The 10,708-nt window shown below is 42.0% G+C and overlaps 1 pseudogene; it reads left to right on the forward strand.

Annotated features, from left to right (window-relative positions):
- Window positions 1-400: 400 nt before the first annotated feature.
- Window positions 401-1,552, forward strand: LOC122320581 (annotated as a pseudogene).
- Window positions 1,553-10,708: the final 9,156 nt, after the last annotated feature.

The raw sequence follows: 10,708 nt of genomic DNA on the forward strand, positions 1-10,708 counted from the left end.
AGCTACATTGTGCGTTTACCTGCCATAAACAACACAAATATTTATAAATTGATTTGTGAAAATAATAACACTCTTGGTTACACGGACTTGTACATAAGGCGATATATAGACCAGCAGCGGACCAATTTTTCGCATTCTCCTTTGCGCTCATCTTCCCGCTGAAGCCGAATTTTGCCCGCTGAGTCTGCTGCATATCTCACTTTATGCTTGTTACAAACAATAAAATTAATTGATTTATGCAAATAATACCACTCCTGGTTACACAAGCTTTACATAAGGAGGTATATAGACCAGAAGCGGACCGATTTTTCGCTGTTCCCCGTTACGCTTATCTTCCCGCTGAAGCCGAATTTTGCCCGCCGAATTTGCTGCATTTATTTTGTTGTTGTTGCTGCTTAACATGGCTTCAGAAAATTCGGTTAGCGTCACCGACAATCGCAATTCAAACAGGGTGACATTTTTGAAGCGCAAGGCAACTTCAATGTTTAATAGAGTGGAGCGGTTAATGGAATCCCTTTCAAGTTCGGCTTTGAATTCTTTTGACGATTCTGGCCTTCATGTGAGGTTGGAACTTATCGAGGAGCTTCAAAGGGCGTTTAAAAAGGTTCTCAACGAGCTGGAAGAATTGGATTTTGAGGAAATTGGAAATGACTTGGAGGAGAAATTTGATGATGTCGTCGTAATTCTGAAGTCGACGGTTCGATCGGAGATCACAAAGCGCTCCTCGCAACTGCTTCAGCACTCAACCTTTGCTGATGGCAATACGCCCGGTCATTTCGGCCATCAGCAGCGGCGAGCGATTCCGCTTCCTGTTCTTGAACTTCCGAAATTCGCTGGAGGTTATGCGAATTGGTCAGATTTCTATTCTATGTTTACTACCATCATAGATAGTCATCCTGACCTGACCAACATTGAAAAGCTGCAACATCTACGCTCATGTCTAAGGGATTCTGCGTTGGAAATCCGCTCGCTGGAAATTTCGGATGGCAATTATTCTGTTGCTTTAGACTTACTGCAAAACAGATTTGATAACCGTCGTTTGGTTTTTCAGGCACACATTACTGAGATCCTGGGGCTTAAGGCAGTGCAGAGTGGTTCCGTCTCGATGCTTCGTGAGCTGTCCGACAAATTTAACGCTCATATTCGTGCTTTAAAGGGATTGGGCACGACAGAACAAATCGCGGGATGGATCATCGTCCAAGTACTGCTTCAAAAGCTAGATCCTGCGAGCCAGGCAAAATGGGAGGAGCGGTTAGAGAATCCAGCAGTCGTCAATATAATTCCGACGTGGGAATCCATGGCATCATTTTTGGAGCAGCGATGCAGAACATTGGAGACAATGGATTTCGCCATGGCAAGCTATGCGTCTGGCAATCAGGTGGGAAATAACCGAACGTCTAATTCTCGCAGATCTGCTTTTGTTGCCACAAATAGTAACCCTTGGGTTCTGTAATGTTTCTGGTCACTCCATCCATTATTGTCAAGATTTTAAAGCCCTGCCCCCTGCTAATCGGCTTCAAGAAGTAAAGAGGCTCTCTCTTTGCATAAACTGCCTTAAGATAGGGCATCAATTGAGGCAGTGCAATTCCAGCAATTGTCGGGCATGCGGAGCTAAACACCACACCCTCCTTCACTTGGGAAATTTATCCTCAGCTTCTCCTCAGGCAGGACCACAGCTTCCGGAAGCTATTGCCGCTGTCGCATCCAATACTGTCGTTGAACCCTCTGCCGTGCCTTCCTCATCCACTGCTCTTATTACTCAGGATTTCAGTACTGACATTGTGCTCCTAGCCACTGCCACCGTTCTCATTAAAAACCGGTCTGGAGTTTTCGTTCCATGTCGAGCCCTTCTTGACTCCGGCTCTCAGCTGCATCTAATAACATCTCGCTTCGCAGATCAGCTTCAAACAAAGAAGATAAAGACTTCGGATTCTGTTACTGGAATAGGTGATTCCAGCTTTGTTAATATTACGATGCAGTCCCGAACGTCTGAGTACACGGTGAACATAACCGCAGTTATTGCTCCCAATATAACTGAGCGACAGCCTAGTTTCAATGTGGACATCGGCAGCTGGAAAATACCGCAAAACATACAATTAGCTGACCCGACGTTTTATGTCCCTCAGCGTGTGGATCTTTTGATTGGAGCCAGTTTGTTTTACGAGCTGTTGTGCGTTGGGCAAATTAAGCTCCCACCTGGCTTACCGCTTATACAAAAAACTCGCCTGGGCTGGGTTGTTTCCGGAGGATATGGCGTCTCCAATGGCTCATCGTTAATCTCGACCATTGATTTGCCTACCATTAATAAGGATAATAGCTTGGATCGACTTGATGATCTTCTTCGTCGATTTTGGGAGGTGGAAAGCTGCGTGGAGCCAATTGCACATGCTACTAAGGAAGAACTGGACTGTGAGGCGCACTTTACAAAGCATTTCATTCGCTCTTCTGCTGGAGACTATTCTGTTCGTTTGCCTGCCAAGCTCAACCTGGAATTATTGGTCTCAATTTCAGAAAATCCCGCTGATCTGGATGTGCTAACGCCAGCCCACTTTCTGAATGGTGGTCCACCATCCTCATTCATCGAGCCGGATGTGACCGCCCTTAACTTCAATCGGTTGGATGGATGGCAACGTGTGGCCTATTTGTAGCAAGTCTTCTGGACCCGATGGAAGGAAGAATATCTGACGCTACTGCAGCAGCGCTCCAAATGGCGCACCCCGAAGCCTGGCCTGGTTGTAGGTGACGTGGTGCTGGTCAAGGACGAGAACTTGCCTCCGATGAGGTGGCCCCTAGCGAGAGTCGTTGAGCTTCTGTGTGGTGGAGATGGAGTTGCTCGTGTTGCAGTCCTCAAGACAGCATCAGGAGTGACAAAATGAGCAGTTAATAAGCTGTGTCTGCTGCCCCTTAAGGATGTTGTTGAAAGCCACGGGGGAGAGTATGTCGGGTCATCCAGCCGCAGCAGATATTTAGGATCTCTTAATGCTAGCTCTTAGCTTATCTGCATAATTACCATCGCTCTCGCTCTCTAATTATCTTTCTATTTGCTCTCTCTCGTTGCTTGTCGGCTTCTACTTTGGGTCAGCAATCGGCTGATCCGCGTCTCAATTTTAATTGTATTACTTCTTTTCGATCCCGCGGACCATTTGGAACTCTTTTTCGTCGAAAATAAAATCGCTGCTACAGAATTCGAAAACAAAATTTCTTCGTGCATAATTATTTCAACAGCTAATAAAAAAGCTTATTAGCTCAACATATAGTTTTTGAAAAAAATAAAAAGCGAATATAAAATCTGAATACCTCGACCCAAGAAATCCCTAGAGCTAAGGATGCGGTCACTGCCATTACCACAAGAAGTGATTCTTAATTGGGTGGCTTTCCGCTGTAACTCTACTACGCAGTGGAGCGGAGTGAGTTCTATGAGAACTTCCAGTGCCGCAGTGGGGCAGGTTCTCATTGCTCCTGTCAGACATATGCATGCCATTCTTTGCATATTTGTCTCTTTTTCTTTAGTTTGTACTTCTTTGTAAAAGAAACAATGACTGTCTTTGCGGGGTTGAGGTTAAGCCCAACTTCCCTGCACCAGTCAAGACTTATCTTGAGTCCGAGTTGGACAATATCGCAAAGCGTTTCTTCAAATTTCACTCCGGCTACTATTACTATGTCATCGGCATTGTATTCCTCTATCCGCGAGTTTCCTTAGTAGTTCATCCACTAAGGCTCCACAGCAGAGGAGATAAAACTCCCACTTGCGGACATCCTCTGCTATTGCCAATGGTCGCCATTGCCTGTCTGGAGCTTAACAAAGCTCCAATCCACCTTCTTGTTGTCACATCAATACTCCTTCTGGCTAGGACCTTTAGGACGGCATCATGCGACGCAGTGTCAAAGGCTCCCTCTATATCTAGAAAGGCGCAGATTGCACTTCTTTGTTGTCCACTGCCCCTTCAAGAGTGTGACAAAGTTGGTACAGTGAAGTGTCCGTTGAGCGGCCTGCCCTGTATGCGTGCTGCGTGGATTGCAGCGGACAGTCCTTAAGAAATGTGCTCCTAATATGGTAGTCTACCAGCTTTTCCAACGTTTTAAGACAAACCGAAGTTAAACTGATAGGTCTGAAGGACTTGGGGTTGGTGATGTCTTTCTTCCGTGCTTTGGGGATGAAGACCACCCTAGCTCTACGCCACGCATTTGGGATGTGCCCAATTGCTAGGCTGCTCAGCATCAGTACCCTTAAGCGGGATTTACTTAAGTCGATCGCTGTGGGCGTTGTCCCACATTCTGCGTCCGTGACGCACTCCTGATGGAAGCTGCGCTCCTGGGTGGGGCTGGTCCCACCTGGGGTCGCACTCCGTCAAGGAGTCTATCTTTAAAGAGCCTTGCGGCACTTGAGTCAGGGATATCCTGCGGTACATTGGTTTTCGAAAACTTTAATCCGGGCCCCCAGCCAGGCTGACTATCGGCACGGGATGACACCTTAGTCCGGCACCGGAGTGAGATTGTGTGGGGAGAGGAGTTGGTAGGTAGTCGTGAGGGAAGAGGAGTGTGTAAGGCTATACTTTCGAAGACGGCCAGACAAACGTCTCATCAGTACACCGACTCCGGTGTAGCCGCTGTTTGTCCGGGGTTGCTTATTAGCTTGCGCTTATTCGCAACTAACCTTATAAAAGGCCGTTCGCTATCCGCAACCTGCGACCTGCCTGGTGGCCCCAGCTAAGCCCCCTCTTGAACATATCACTAGTTCTCAAGGAACAGGCTACCGATACCTAAGGGCAACGAACATATAAGCGGGATGCGCAGAAGCGCGGGAAATGGCGCTTAGGCTTGGGAAAATGGCGAAAAAGCGCGGCAAATTTGGGAATGAAAATGCGCGGACAACTTTTTTCCGCGATTTTCTTTGAACAATAGGTTAAATGGATGCACTATCGAAAATCACTTTTTTCAACGACGAATATTTATTTTTACAGGTCCAAAGCGATTCACTTTTAATTCAATATTTATGACAACATATAGAATATATGGGTATATAAATATGTATGAGAATTATATTTTTTATTGCATGCAATTTGTTTTATTTATTAAAATTTTTTGGTTAGAATTTTGTAACGACCCTGTTCCGGGAGGCGGTGTAGCTCGCCGATGGTCAGGGTTCGAGACAGAATCTCCTATATCATTTGGCCCCTCTTCAAGATCGGTTTACCTTCCCTTTTCCCAGAATAGCACGAGAGGGTAAAGCAAGTATTGAGGGTGTCTTTGTATATTTACTTACAATGTTACAGGGTATGATTGATGGTCAGGTAGGATGGAATTCCGTCGTATATACAAGGTGTGTTTCCTATTCCACAAAATGGGTCAAAGAACCTTTATTAAATTTTGTGTGAAAAACGAAATTAAGTGCGTGGATGCATTCCCAATGTTGGCTGTGACATACGGAGAAGCTACCTTGGACCGAAGAAACGTTTATCGGTAGTACAAAATGTTCTCGGAAGGCCGAAAAGATGTGAACGACGAAGAGCGTGCCTGACGCCCGAGTACTTCAAGTTCGGTCGAATGTGAAAGTTTTGCTGGCAGTTTTCTTCGATTGCAGGGGCGTGGTGCATCATGAGTTCTTGCCACAGGGAAGAACGGTCAATAAGGAATATTACCTGCAAGTTATGCGCAATTTCCGCGAAGCAATCCGCCAGAAACGCCCGGACTTGTGGAAGAACAAAAATTGGCTTTTGCACCACGAGCCCCTGCTCACACATCGTTGCTTGTGCGCGACTTTTTGGCCAAAAACAATACACTAATGATGCCGCAGCCACCGTATTCCCCAGATCTGGCCCCCTTTGACTTTTTCTTGTTTCCTAAACTGAAGAGGCCTATGAAAGGACGACGTTACGCTACGCTTGACGAGATAAAGACGGCATCGAAGGAGGAGCTGAACAAGATAAAAAAAATTATTTTTGAAGTGCTTCGAAGATTGGAAAAACAGTTGGCACAAGTGCATAATAACTCATGGGGATTACTTTGAAGGGTACAAAATAGATATTCATGAATAAATAAATAATTTTTGAAAAAACTCAAAATTCACGATACTTTCTGAACACACCTCGTATTTGCTTATTTGTAATTACTTCTACGGGGTATTGATAGTCTGGTTGGTTTTGATAGTCTGGTTGGTATCTCGGCGCTTTGGCGGGCCGAGATGTGTAGGGCCGGTGTTGTTCGGCACTCAGGGTGGCCGACAGATTGTCGATGTCCGGCGCTGCTTCACTCCGGCATCTTCACTGAAGATTCTCTTTTCAAGTGAACGGTCGTGTTTTTTTGTGCGCTCCGAATTTTTTATTTTATTGATACAACCAGCGGTGGTTCTGTTCTTAAATTTGAATATTTAATTACTTAAATACCCTTGTGTTCGAAACCGTTCCCTTCGCGAGTGAATTTTTGTGCATATTGTGTTTATTTAACGATTTAATTTTTGTCTTACTGACTTTCTTTCGTCCGTCAACAGTAGTGTTGTTGTTACAAGTGCATGCACATTAACTGTTCCGCTGTCCCGCTCTCCCGCTCTTCTCTTTTTGTACTAACAAACTCGAAAGTTCTCAGCGTGCAATTTATACGCTCTTGCGGTACATTTGAGTTGCTCGCTTAAAAATTTCGATTTCATTTTCTCTTGGCACAGTGGTCCGTAATTTAATAAACATAGAATCCTACAATGTCTGCTTAAAAAAACCTGCCTTCAGGTTGTTCGGAGCAGACAGCCAGCACCTAATTTGATGCACATGGGTGTAGGGAGTTAGGAGCCGCTCTTCAAGCCTCTCTTTGTTTATCTAAGTTTGTTATCTATAATAGTCAAAGCGACGGTATAAAGAAGCCGCGCTTTCGGCTTATTTCACCTCAGTCAACCTCAGATCAAACACACAAATTATCTCGCTTGCATTTTACACATAATCGAAAACGAAAAAATAAGAGTTGCAACTCCAAATAAACATACACTTAAATTAACTAAACCTATTTGTGCGTTTGGTTATTTACAAGGGTGGCATATTCGTTGTCATCCCCACAAACACAGGTAATAAAGCCTGAGCAGGCTAAACTCACTTGTTGGCTTTGTGACAAGATGGTGCACACCAAGTTCGCTGGATTCACAGAGCGGACAAGTGACGATCTTAGTAAAGGCCTTGGTTTGCAGTTCTGCTGTGAACCTTGTCGCGAAGTTGCGAAGGAAATGAAGTCCTTCATGAGCCAAACTAAAGGCGGCCTTAAGGGACTGATCACTAGTTTTGGCATAGCTAGGGATAGTTTTGCCAAGGCTAATGATCTACTCTTAGCGCTGGACTCGCAGTTTAATAGCCTTAAGCAATTAGATGAGTCCCCGAAGCGCGGCTGAAGAGCCGGGTTGATTTCTACGGCTAAAGAGCCGGGTGCTCAGAGCGGCTGAAAAGCCGGGTTAATTTCTACGGCTGAAGCCGGTTGGGTGCGCTGTCGATCGGCTAGGGATTCCGCTGTCACGCCGTGTTCTGATTGTCCGTTAGGGAACGCTATACTTAGGTGGGGTCATGCAGCAGGAATCCAATGCTACTCTGCTTCGCTCCCGGATCGGAAGCCGATAGTTATCGATATCTATCGCTTTATCAGGGGATTGCCCGCGCATTTGAAATAAGAGTTTCTTATTGTGTTTTGTATTTGGTGTCTTTATTTATCATTTATTGTGGCAGCGGAGCGTCACAATGCTCACTAGCTACCGATTTTTTTACACGAATGCAAAAAGTTGAAAGATTGGCCGAACACAATTTTACAACACGCCACAGATTAACTTTCAACAATTTACACTCTATACCTGGTTGGCCGATTCGGGTGCGCAAAATTGACAATCGACGGCAATGCCGCTTTTCAAAGTATACTCTCTAGGATATCTCTCTTTTAGTAAAACTAACAAATATTTTTTAACCTACTGTATGAGGTTTTCCCAAGCTCCTCCCATGCGAGGAGATAAGGATGGATTAAAATACCAGGAACAACCTTTTGTTGTTAAAAGCTGAGTAAGTTTGTCATTTCACCACTCTTTCATGATTTATCTAATGTTTTTGTCTGCTCGCCTAAAGTTGGTTCCGTTGTCCGAGTATAGTTCTGTCGGAAATTCTCTCCTACAACTCAACGGCGGCCAGACGCTGTGTCAGCATTTTGGCCGGTGAAAGCTTTCTGACGATCGGTAATCGACATCGCCCGGTTATCTTAGTTAACTTATATCTACAGGATAAGCATACAAAAATCGTTTTTTTTTTCTTCCTACAAGGTGAGATCATGCCTTAAAGCGTTGGTGATTTAACGGCGATTAATTTGATATTTAAAACTTTAAATGCAGGGTTTTTACGAATAAGAATTAAGAATATGCTAACGACATATTATGCAGGGTTTTTACGAATAAGAATTAAGGGGGGGTAAGGTCAAATCATGCGAAAAAAGCCATGTTTTTGTGATTTTTTTCCTGACGACACAGTTAAAATTTATTTATTCAACCAACGGTATATTAAAGTATGACATTAGAAGAATGTTTTATCAAATTTTTACAAAAAAATATTAAAAAATATGGCAATGGTAGCAATTGTCCGGACGTGTCGCCAAAAAAAGTTGAATTGCGGTGCCCCTCATAACTCGGTGCTGGATCATATGAAATCAAAAAATGAAAGTTCATTCGTTAGATAATAGTTCGCCCCAGGTAACGCTGTGAAGGTTTTTTGAAAATTGAAATTTTTTAATTTTTTCGAAAACTTTGAAGTGAAAAACACAATTTTTTGGGAACAAATCGGTTAATTTGTCATTGCGAAATCAAAATTATGAACAAAAAAAAAAAACTTGACAGCGTTACCTCCTAAAATATGTACAGAAATAGTTTTTAAAATTTCAAAAGGATCGGTGCAGTAGTTTTGAAGTTATGAGGGGTACCGACTTTGAAAATAGCGTGTTCGGCTAAATCGATTCAAAGTATTTTATACGTGAAAATACGCCCAAATACGGTTGTTTAAAACGCTGTAACTCCGTTAGTTTGACTTTAATTGACTCAACATTTTTACACAATGTTCTCGACATATTAATCATTCAGAAAAAAAAAAAAAAAATATATAAAAAAAAAAATTTTTATAACCTTACCCCCCCTTAAGAATATGCTAACGACATATTATGTGACTTTTGTGCACATTCAAAGTTTAGCAGTAGTACACCATAATAGAGGAAATGACTTTTGTGCACATTCAAAGTTTAGCAGTAGTACACCATAATAGAGGAAATACGGACATTCACAGAATTTATACCACTCACAGATTTTGTATATATCAGGAAATTTCATAATAAAATTATTGGCAGTTTTACATTTTCTTAAATTAGACTTCGAAATTAGTGTCTTTCACACAGCGCATACCAATATTCCGGTATACCTATGTGGGACTAAGTAGGAAAATTGTTTTAAAAAAATATTCCACATTTGTTGAGATAATATTCTAACAGTGGGTATAATTACTAGAGATCGGATAGTTATGCACGAATAAAGGTCAAAATATGCATGCAAATATGCACGAAAAAAAGCATAATATGCTCATGAATATGCATTTAAAAATACAAAAAAAATATGAAAGAATCATGCAAAAACTAGCCAAAATATGTTGGGAAAACGGTTTTTTATTGCAAAACTAAAGTTTTGCACAGATCTACATACATTGAACTCCAACAAATGTGGTCCTGATTTTAGTGCAAGATCCGATTGGCTTCCCTGATCGGCATTTTTCTTCCTTCTATCTTCGGCAGCTTTGTATTTCAATGATGCAATATGCTGTTTTACTTGGAATATTTACAAAATAAAACTGACCCATCAGATCGAAATACTTTGGGGAAATTCGGCTTTCATATGCAATATAAATTCAGCGCGCGTTTCTTTGCTATTCATTTCGACCAATTTTGTAACAACCTATTACTTTGAATGCCCAATACGAGTGATAATTTAAGAATATAATAAAGCGTTTATTATGATTAGTCATTATGAGTACATTGACGAGCCATCAATGTACCCAATGTTGATAATTACCTATACACCATGCCATTCGACGCTAACTTTTAAAAAAATCCTGTGTCTCCCGTAATAAGTGTTTCATTTTTAACAGTACATCATTTGATTTAAAATTAATTGATCTAGTTTTGAATAAAATTCCAGCGAACTATTATCCACAGTTTTCCTGGCGAAATCCTTTGCAGTGTTTTCTCAAAAAATATGTCCAAATAAATGGTTTTCAATACGCCACCTTTTTTAAAACTCACCATTAAAGTGCCTTTTTTAAGAAACGCTCAAATTCCTACCAGACTTCTACTATAATTTCATAAAAAAAGAGTGAGACTGGGGATATCCCTAGTATGGATTTTTTTGGCCAAAATAAGATAATATAAGCAAAAGAGTCTTTGTTCCATTTTTAACCGTTCCACTATCGAAGCTAAGTCCCCGACGCCAATCTTAGGTAAATGATGCACAAATGATAAACATTTGTGTTTGGCATTGATGGTTTTTGTTTGATTAGGTTTTTTATAATAGGTTTGTTAATTCTTGGTCGCGCAATTAATTGATTTTGCACCCCCAATTTTAAATATTTTGCTGCAGCGTCTCAACAATTTGAATAGTTTAAACTTCCGCGCCATTTAGTATTTTGCGTTGGGGGTGAGTTCAATGTTACCATACGTTATTCTTTAG

Source organism: Drosophila ficusphila, unplaced genomic scaffold (genome assembly GCF_018152265.1).
Source record: "Drosophila ficusphila isolate 14025-0441.05 unplaced genomic scaffold, ASM1815226v1 contig_636, whole genome shotgun sequence".
NCBI lineage: Eukaryota > Metazoa > Arthropoda > Insecta > Diptera > Drosophilidae > Drosophila > Drosophila ficusphila.